The sequence below is a fragment of the Rosa rugosa genome, chromosome 2 (genome assembly GCF_958449725.1).
Source record: "Rosa rugosa chromosome 2, drRosRugo1.1, whole genome shotgun sequence".
Classification (NCBI taxonomy): Eukaryota; Viridiplantae; Streptophyta; class Magnoliopsida; order Rosales; family Rosaceae; genus Rosa; species Rosa rugosa.
In genome coordinates this window covers 27,466,558-27,477,183 of record NC_084821.1, presented here as the reverse complement: position 1 = coordinate 27,477,183, position 10,626 = coordinate 27,466,558, and the positions used below count along the sequence as shown (strand labels likewise).

Below are 10,626 nucleotides of genomic sequence, written 5' to 3'. Positions count from 1 at the left end.
TGGGAGCATACAAAAGCCAAATTCGGCTTGACCATAGAGCTAAATGAGAACAAACCAGAAGGTGTACTACACCAACAATTTGTCATTTTACAATAAAACATTGCTCTGAAGCACCAATAGAGAACTTAGCAAAAACTGAAGATAAAATCCCAGCCTCCTCAAGATAATTACCAACAATAGCACCATTGTCATGACCTTGAGATTTGTAGAGCAAATCATCAGTATTTGCAATTCGGGTATGCAAGGAATTGGTAAACCAATCAAAACTAAATTCATCCCAGTCTAAAACACACTGCTCACCAAGGCACTCAATTGTGGTACTCACAGCGTGATTGTACTGAGACTCTTCATAGAATGTAGCAATGATCAATTTACCCAAGAGTAAACGCAGCACACCCAAAATATTACAAGTAGTAAAACTTAACCAGCAATCAGGTATAAGGTCTCTTGGTCCTAAATCCAGACCTATGGGAAATGCAGGCCCAACTGCTGGGCTCAGATTTTGGCCCAAACCCATATTGAACTGGACACCCAAGAATAGGGCACCCCGATACAGATCCCCACTGTCTCCGTCAGCCTCTTCAATTCAGTCACCTGCAGCACGCTTAGGCTGATGAACCACCGAACCTTCGACCAGTCCAACGACACCGCCGGTGTTTGCAGAATCAGAGCGCCTGAAAATCCTAAACCCAGCATCACCACCGACACAATCAATTGCAGAGCTATCTCAACACCATCATCAAAGGTCAGCCAAGCCCGACGAGATGAAAGGTGCCTACCTACCCTGATCCAAACTTTCCACCCAGAAAACAAGATTGGCCAAGAAGCCTTCGCCTTCGTGGTCAAGGCCGGAAGCTGTGCAAACCTACCACCGCAACCAAGGCTGCCAAGCAACGCACAATCCATCATCCCTCACAACGAGAATGGAAGAGATCTGAATGGCACGTTCATCGAGAAAAGCAATGATGTGGAGGGGATTAAGACCTCCTTTAAAGCAGCCTAGAGAAGGCGGCGCTAGGGTTTTGAGAGACACCGCTTTTGGCTTGCATTTTTACAGTTTGCTTATTTTTACAAGTACGTAACCATTGAGTATAAGGAATTCTATTCTAATTAAGACTAGGAATCTAGAACAATCTTCTCCTATTACAACAACGGAAAGTAATCATAGTTTGGTAAGGCACACATAAATTGAACATCCTTCAACATTCCCTGTTGTGCCGTCCAAACATGAAGTCACCTTGACATCTTGGTGCTTCTAGCATTACCTCGTTAAAAACCTTGCCCGAGTAATAAAAAACCTGTGCGACAAAAACAACCTTGGGAAGGAGAAAAAGAGTACATGTACAACACGCCCTTCATAATTCGACATCAAACATGTAGACATCACCCCCCCCCCTTGATGTCGAGATCTCCCCCTAACTACAACAATCAGGGGAGTTCGGATAATTTACGCATTCCGATACTCTTCACATGTTTCTCAAAAGTAGACTTAGGCAATGACTTAGTAAATAAGTTAGCCATATTATCCTCAGATTCGATTTGATTCACTTCAATCTTAAGAAGTGCTTGTTGTTGCTGATTGTAGAAGAACTTAGGCGATATATGCTTGTTGTTGTCGCCCTTGATGAAACCTTGCTTCATTTGTTCAATGTAAGCTTCATTATCCTATTAAATGCACATAGATTCATATGTGGTTGACTTCAAACCACAAGTTCTTCGACTATGTGAAATTATGGATCTTAACCATATATATTCATGAACTGCTTCATGAAAAGCAATAATCTCTGCATGATTCCTAGAAGTAGCGACAAGGGTCTGTTTCGTAGACCTCCAAGATATCGTGGTGCTTCCCATAGTAAAGACATAACCAGTTTGGGAACGATCTTTGTGTGGGTCAGAGAGATATACCCGGCATCCATTAATTTGATGTCGGGTATGATAATTACCACTGTTGTTCCAACAATTAAGGATATGAACTTCTATGAAGAAGTTGAGAGAGGTATAATTTTGTAATCATTTGAATATTTGATTTATGTGTTTAATGACTTTGCACTTTTGTGATAATATGAATTTGTTCTTTTGTAGACCATGTGCTTCAAGACACAGCAGATAGTGCGCAAGTCAAAGCTGCCAAAGGGAAAGGAATCAAAGGATCAGCTCTAGCAACAAAAAAGCAAGAAGTTGTTGCAGTAATGAACAAGCAAGGAGCTTCGGCAACACCAAACAAGGCAGTGAAGGGACTAAAGGCTGCTGGAAGTTCAAAGAGGCCAAGAAAATATAGAATATTGAACATTTGAACAATCGTTTGAATATAGTTGCTGATCTTACCCTATTGCTTCTGCATATTATTTATTTGAGTTGGAATGTCCCTTTTTTTGCAGGGTGGAGATGGACTTGATGGTGTCATGAATCATGAAGTGAAGTTCCTGCTTTCTGCCCTTGTTGAGTTGTCGTTGAGGGTTCAAGACTTCAAGTTCAAGACATGGCTTTAAGTTTTAAACTTTTAATAAATGTTTTTGTTGATTGAAATAATGAACTGCATTCTAGTGATTTCCGAAAAAAGGGAAGGGGAAGGTGAGAGGTCAAAAGCGGTGCAATAGAAGATTCAAACCGCGGATCAAACCAAGTAGACGAAATAATAAGCCTTAATGACGAGAGATTCCCCGGTCCAAGCTTGAATGAAATCTTCTTGTGATGATAACCTATTGCTTGAGTTTATTGAAATAATGAACTGCATAGTGCCATTGTCCCTAATAATGGGGATTTGCAGATTTGCATAAATTATGCGTTTATGGCTTTAGTTTATTGTCAACTGCATTGTAGATTTGTAGTGATTGTTTATGGCTTTAGTTTATGGCAGATTTGTAGTGATTGATAAGTTACTTGAGTTTATCTGTTTATGGCTTTAGTTTCAGTGCAGATTTGGATGACTTAAATACTTAAGTTTGCATAGTTGGATTGGATGGCTTTACTGCTTTAGTTTGCTAGTTTGCAGTTTGCACTTTGTAGTCTTTGAATCTGCAATTCTGCAGTTTGCATAGTTTTGCAGATTTTCACTTATTTTGTGCAGTTCCAACATCTTTTATTTGTTCTGGGATCTGAATTAGTCATTTCTGTTTATGTACTGAGGTTGAAAATGCCATCATTGTCATGTGGAATTCTGAAAATTGGAAGCAGGTTACCTAAAGACTGAAATCTGGAAAAACAGTTTTCTTGGCCCGAAAAACCGAAAGACTGGATCGATTGTGTTCAGGTCGGTTTCTCATCAGTTTTAACATGCTTAAAAGACAGATCTGGACCAAACTGACAGTGTTGGTTTCAGACTCGATTTTGCAAGTTTTCAGACCGGACCAATCCAAACCCAGTCTATGCCCGGCACCATTTGGTCTAGTGGCATAAATCTCTCCTTTATAAGTGGGAGGTCATGAGTTCGACTCACAATAGACTAGTTATTGCATATGAGTTGTTTATTTGATCAAAAATAAAAATAAAAAACTGATGAGCACTCATTTTAAAAGTGGCTAGTCAAAATAAGATTTCAACTACTTTGGCTAAATTTTGACTAAAAATGGCTAGTATTGCTAAAGATGCTTTAAGGAGCCAAGATAGAGAGTCTGCTAAAGATACTTTAATAGCTAGGTGAAGTCGACTACATCAAACCTCACTTAACAGCTAGGTAACAAAGCATGAGGCCACTATTTCCCTTCGCACTTAATCTCATAATTGTATAAAGACATTCTTAAGCCATAGATGCTGTTATTCCCACTTATATCAGGAGTGCATTTAGCCAACCCATGTATTGAAACAAAATCCACAATTATCGCTAAACCGGTAGCGAAATTAGGTCGTTTGGAAGTACTATTCCCTGCAGCCACATTAGCCAAAAGGTCCTCAACCAAGATAGGAAACTTGCTACGATAATGAACCAAGTTGAACGGCTTTCCTGTACCACTGCACACATCAATATCTGACCCAAGATAATATTCCAAGGTATGGTATGAAGGGAGCTCTTCTAATGAGGACCACTAAAATGAGATTTAGATGTTTAGATATTTATGTGTAGATCATTCATGCAATTTTTCAACCAAATTGAAAATTGTTAAGGCATTCATAATCGTGATTTATCAGTTATGAACATGAACGGTTCATGTTTGACAGATTTGGTTCATCCATTAATTTGATCTAGTTTTGTACCTTAACGATTAGCAATTCAAAAGAAATTTTCAGAAGTGATCTACTTATGCATACATAAACATCTAATAGTTAATTTACTGTAATGTAATCGAAAAGTGCGTCTCCCAAACCATTGATTAGAAAGTACTCAACTAGTCCTCATTTTAGTGGTTCTCATTACAAGGGCTCCCATGGTATGAATATCAATATCTTAGCATACAGCCATTGTTGAATATAATAACTTCCCTGAAGTTGGTACAGGCTTGTGTGAGTTTGAGTTAACACAATCATAAATAGCAGATTTGTCGGATGACATCCCACGGACAGAGGGACAAGGCATAGGCGGTTTCGGTGCCATCTATTTCTGCGGTGGATTTGTGATGCCGTGAACCCAAGCTCAAAAAGGAAGAGATCGACATTGATCTGAATCACATTGTTTTGAGCTTCATCTCCAAGCAGGTAGTAGTGATACATATAATCACTCGGGACTTTAAAGAAAAGGTTTTTGTCCATTTACCCCATTTTTAGATATTTTTTTCCCACTTACCCCATTAAGTTTTTTTAATTTCCTCTTCCCAAAACACTCTAAGAAGGTCTTCCGTAATACCCCATTAATTTTTTTTTTTTTGTTTTTAATTTTTTTTTGAATACCATTTTACCCTCACCCCTTTGAAACTTAGAGAGAGAGAGAAAATGGAAGAGAGACAAACCATAGTAGACTTCGCCGGAGCCCGGTCACCGGCCGCTGGAATCCAGCCAACTTTCGCCGGATTCCGGTCACCGATCGCCGGAATCTTGTCATCGGCCGCCGCCCACAGGAATTTGCTGAAAATCTCACCGGAAATGTTTTTTTGCCCCCAATAGACATCTATTACCCCCCAATAGACCTCTATTGCCCTCTATTGCCCCGATAGTCTATTGCCCCCCAATAGACGACTATTGCCCCCTAATAGAAGTCTATTGCCTCCCAATAGACATCTTTTGCCCCCAAATAGAATTTTCGGTCGCCGGAATGGGAACTAATCTTCCTAAAATTAGACAAATAAAACTTTGATTAAAGAAAAAAACGAAGAGATTATATAAATTCAAAATATCTATTGCCCTCCAATAGATGTCTATTGACTCCCAATAGACATTCAAATTTTTTTTTTCTTTTCTGTCCCATTACTTAAAAAAAAAAAAAATTTGATTTGGGCACCCACCTTTCTTCGCCGATTGCTCCTTTTTTTTTTTTCTCCTGGAATGGCTTTGCCGGTTGCAGTTTTGGGGCAAAAACAAAGAAGGGACCGGAGAGTTTCTATTTTGGGGCAAGAAAGACGTACGTCGTCGGCGTAAGAGAGAGAGAGAGAGAGAGAGTCGACGGTGATGACGACGACGACCCGGTCTGGAGAGTCGAGTCTCCTCGATTCAGATCTTTGCGTAGGTGGCCTGTCGGAGCTGCTCGGTGACGCTGCCGAACTTGCGACGGTGATGTGGCCGGGAGGAACAGTGAGCATAGGCTGCTACTGGCGCGGCCTGTTGGATCCATTTTCGAAGTTGGGCTCGGAAGAGGAGGAGGAGGACAGAATATAAAGGGACCTCGCCGGAAAACAAGGGTAAACCTCACCAGAGACTTGACAGTGATGAGAGAGAAAGAGAGAGAGAGTCTGTGCAGAATCTGCAGATTGTGCAGAGACAAACTAGATCGGAAGGAGGAGAGAGATAGGGAGTGGTAGTCATTGTAATTCTTTAATTGTGTTGAGGGTAAAATGGTCATTTGGTGTTAAATTGTGTAAGTGGAAACAAAAATCTGTTGCTGGGGTAAGTGAGATAATTTTTGCTCAATTCTGTGCTTTTGGTCAATGACCCTTAAAGAAATGAAGCAAACTGCTTGGGGGAGCATGAGCCAACTCTTCAAGTATCGTCAAAGAAAATAGGAAAGTGATAGGTAAAATGGTCATGTAGTGCTGCGGGTAATAATGCGATAGTAGTGTTCATTGACCTCAACAAAAATACTCACATTCACCTAGTTTTGTTCAACTGATTTAATTTGGTGGAAGAAACTTATAAGTCGAACTAATAAAGATACAGGACGGCTGAGGGCCTCAGTATATGGTCTGCAAAAAAATTTCTATATCAACTTCGTTTCAACAAATTAGAACATTTTGTACCTGATCCAATGGTATGATTAAGTCTTGACTTAGAATTGAATTCCAAAACGTACAAAAACAATAATCTTAAGATTTCTTGATGGAGTACAAATAATCTTGAGATGCCTCCTAGCTAGGTATCCTAGCTGGCATGCAGTGGTATACTTATATTCCAAAATTATACATATATCTAAAGCTGAGTTCACTATTCCTAACTGTTCACTCGGGAGGAGAAATGACGGTTTTGCCCCTGACTTCTGATTGAAATTACAGCTGCTGTTGAAGATATCAACTACGACATGTATTTTTTTGTTGCTGTTTTGTCGACAATTTAGAATCATCGAGAGAGAGAGAGAGAGAGAGAGAGAGAGAGAGAGAGCTTCAGATTGAGAGTGCCAGAACGATCTAGAAAGATTTGATCCATTATCGTTGCAGGCAGAAAGAGAGAGGTGGTTTTTTGACACTGAGACCTGAGTGAAACCCAAACTTAAACCCAAATTACTTTCAGTTTTGATCCCCAATTTGGTAGGGTTTGGGAGTAATGCATGTACTGTAATGGGTTTTTGTTGCCCCTCTACAAGAGATTGTCGCTGAAGTCATTACTGAATGGTTCTTCTTCCTCTTCTCTGAGATTTTGAAACACGTAGGATCTCCCATAAAGTTAACAAGTTTGTAAAAGCACATTCTCATCATTCAAGGATAGAAGACCAACTTAAGAGGCAAACTTTTTTTTAAATGATTTTAACTTCCTCTGCTTGCTTTTGCATTATTGGACTTTTAAAAGCTCTTGCAAGTATGATTAACTTTTTTTTTTTTTTTTGAAATCTCTAGATCACAGGTCCAACTAAATAAGTTGGGAGATCAGCTTGGTTTAGATGCTTATGGAATTCATGCCAATGAAGAGGATTCAAGCATTAATATTGTCAGCGACAGGGAAACTCATTTTCCAATCCCCTTAAATAAGGAGCAGCTAAATGATGTTTCTCCGAGCAAGAAAAGGCTCGATGTAAATAGGAATTCTGCCAAGGAACCAAAACGAGGTGGTAAGTAATCCATTTGTATTAGTTTAATGGATTTTATGGAATAAAATTATAAGTAGAATGAACTTAGGTTCTCTAAAATAATGTTTTTGTTCCAGGTGTGGGATAATATTGAAGCTACTGTAAAGAGAATCTACAGTAAGGATCTTGAACTCAAGATAGAGGCCATTCAGAGAAATATTACGGAATGAAGTTCATCTCATATTGTGTTGCTTAGTGTTTTTTTATTTGAGCTTTTGTCCTCACAACAGGTTTATGTACCTGTGCAGCAATGTGATACTTACAATTTCCTTCTTTTTACTATTCGTAGGATGCTTGGTTCAATGATATGTCATCTTGGCAGATTTGTGCAGATAATCGGAGTACTGTGTGCCCAAATGAGTATGCCTCTGATTGCTCTCTTCTTTTACTTCTAACACGTTCCAAGTCAAAAAAGAAAATTTTTTAATGCCTTTGAAGATTTGATTTTATGTTATTGTATACATTCATATATGTGTATTTGTATTGATAGCAACATGCTTATTCCGTTTTGATTGATCACATATATTCGTAAATATGTTGGCCTCTTTGCATATCATTGTATAGATTAGTGTGGAAATTAACATGTAAATTGTAGTGCAAGGTTTCTAATTGGGTGTCATGTTGCCTCCTTTGCAGAAGGGCAAGCTGTGGCTATTGTGGCAGCAGTAACCTTACATGGAAGGTGCCTGCCTTTGCTTCAAACTTTGGAAGAACTGATGGTTGCTGAGGTCTATATAGTGAATCATTGTGTAAGTGGGTTTCGAAGTTCAACTCATTATTCAAAAAATTATTTCTTCTCCAAATCTTCTTGATTGTAATGCATTATGGTTTTATGTGTAGTTTAGGATTTGGCTGGTTAAGGCTGCAGTCCATACAGATAATGGGCAAAGCTTCGGCTTTATTAGTAGCAGTACCACATGGGTAGGCGTGTGGGGCTAAATAGTACCACATGCTTAGAGTTCATATGGAACGAGGAATGCTAACATTGTTAGCAGTAAGCATTCCCTTGGCCTTCATTTGGTTTTACACAAGCCAAAGTTTAAGAATCTCAGAGCCAACGGTTGCCAACTTCTACGTATGGTTTTCCCAATTTCGCTGCCTTATATGAGTTTGTTGTGCCAAATTGGAAATCCAATGTTTCTGTTGTCTCTGTTCTGATGAATCAAAGAGGCTATTTAATGACACTTAAGCTGCATATGGATGGCCAAACTTGAAGTGAACTATTAAGTGAAAGCTCAATTGGGTAGTAATTAAACCATAAAGCATGGGAGCTTACTTTATCAGTTCCAATGTTAGTGGTATGGCTGCATTTGTGAATATCGAAATCTATCTGTGTTGTTTGTTAATTACAGGTATGATATTTTGGAGTTCATGGTTTTGCATTATAATTGATATCATTAAGCTTTCTTTTTTTTCCTTTCTTTTTTTGGTAAAAGTCTGATATGTGGTTTTGCATGTGTATAAATGATAAATTGGAATATCTATTATGGAGTGATGATGTTCTTAGTTTGGCCAAATTGCAGTTGGCATTTATGCTACGAATCTCATGAAAGCCATGAATTAGGATCATGTTGAATCTGGGTTTCCTTCTTCTTTTTTGCTACTTTATATTTTTATTTTTTGTTTAAAAAGATTCCTGAATCCATGTCTTTTGACTTTAGACCTTGCTGGATCATGTTGTGCATTTCAATTTATTAACTATGAACAGATGCATGACCTTCATAAGAAAACTATTGTCAATATTTTTCAACTTATAATACCGTACGATTCAGTTAGCATGACTCCTTTTTTGTGCAGGAGTTGATCTTTTTTGAGACTCAAGGTTGTTCATGAAATCTTTTTTCATCTTATTTATGGTTTACAATTGCTTAACTGTGCTCAATTGATGCCAAAAAAAGGTTAAAAAGCAGAACAGAGTTGTTTAGCACTGAGACAAAAAACCTCACAGGTAAACCTCTACAAAAAATTTCTTCATTCAGATTCATATTACAAAGTTTATCTTCATTCAGCTTCAATTTTCTTCACATCTCAAGTGTGTGAAAAAAACAGTGACTACATTTTCTTTTCTCACAATGATACGGAAGTTAGCGCCGAACCAGCAATGTCATCAACAGACGCTCCACAACTCAACAAGCAGAAAACTGACTGCAGCAGCTTATCATTGCAACTCTTGCACCACTTTTTGTATAGATAGAAATGGAGCAAGCAATTTTTTTCATAGGCTAACACCTTTTCTATATATATACCTGGACCAACTAGACCAACTATTTTTTTGGAAAATGTTCCAGCAACAACTAACTTCAAACTTAGATAGCCTATTTGTTGAACAGTCCACTATGATAAGGTCATCTTTTGTTTTAGATGATCTGCAGATGAAAACAGTTCTATCATTTATATCCTCTCCTTTTAAGTTTAGGGAAAAGAATTATGGTTACGATTCACATCCCGCAGCAAAGCGCGGGCACTGTTGCTAGTAAAAGCTAAGCAATAGTTTGCTTATCCGGATTATATTTCTTTTGTCCGACAAAAGGCTGAGTTGGAAAATTTGCGGAAAGTTAAGTGTTGAGATGTGGAGTTAAGACCTTCCTAATTAGGGTTTGGACTTCTCTATTAGATCTAATGTCCGATTAGGTTTAGGTTAGATGCAGAGCCGGCCTTCAGTCTAGGCGAACTAGGCCCCAATAGACCTGTCACTCGGTCAATTTGAATTGGTTATAAGTATTATCAACTTTAAAACCAAATCTTTCGGTTTCAAAATTGAGCTACCAATTACCAACCAAAATTTTCGGTTTTTGATTATATCTACCACATTCGGTATTTCGATTTTCGGTATTACCAACTTTAGAACAACTAATTGTTTGTAATATAAATTAGAATAAACAATACTAGATTTTTCAATGTTATAGTTGTAAACTTTGTATCATCTACTTATTATAGCTTTCTTTTGTACATATGACATCAAGTTTTAGTCGTTTTCAATAAAACTAGGTTATTTAACCATCTTGGACCAAGTTACTTAAAATACATGTATTATTAATGTAGTATACGTAGTAATGTTTATACTATTATCAAATTTTTTATGTTTATAGCTTAATATACATATATGTGTATTAAAAACTATAGTATATAAAGCTGATAATTAGATAATTGATAGATTCGGTATTTACCAAAATCAAACCGACTTTTTTGGTAATTTTAGATTTCGGTTTTATCGGTCTCGATTACCAAAAAATCAGTTTACCAATCCTAATACATCGATTGGT

General features: G+C 37.9%; 1 long non-coding RNA gene across 4 annotated transcripts; it reads left to right on the top strand.

Moving 5' to 3' along the window:
• The first annotated feature begins 6,647 nt into the window (after positions 1-6,647).
• Positions 6,648-9,832, top strand: LOC133732428 (uncharacterized). 4 transcript variants are annotated; one of them, XR_009857126.1, is made up of 8 exons: positions 6,648-6,751; positions 7,134-7,345; positions 7,441-7,480; positions 7,653-7,723; positions 8,000-8,112; positions 8,209-8,438; positions 9,161-9,311; positions 9,452-9,832. It is a non-coding gene; the product is annotated as an uncharacterized LOC133732428 (long non-coding RNA). The 4 variants fall into 4 exon arrangements; XR_009857125.1 differs by having other exon boundaries at positions 9,448-9,832; XR_009857124.1 differs by lacking the exon at positions 9,452-9,832 and having other exon boundaries at positions 9,161-9,395.
• Positions 9,833-10,626: the final 794 nt, after the last annotated feature.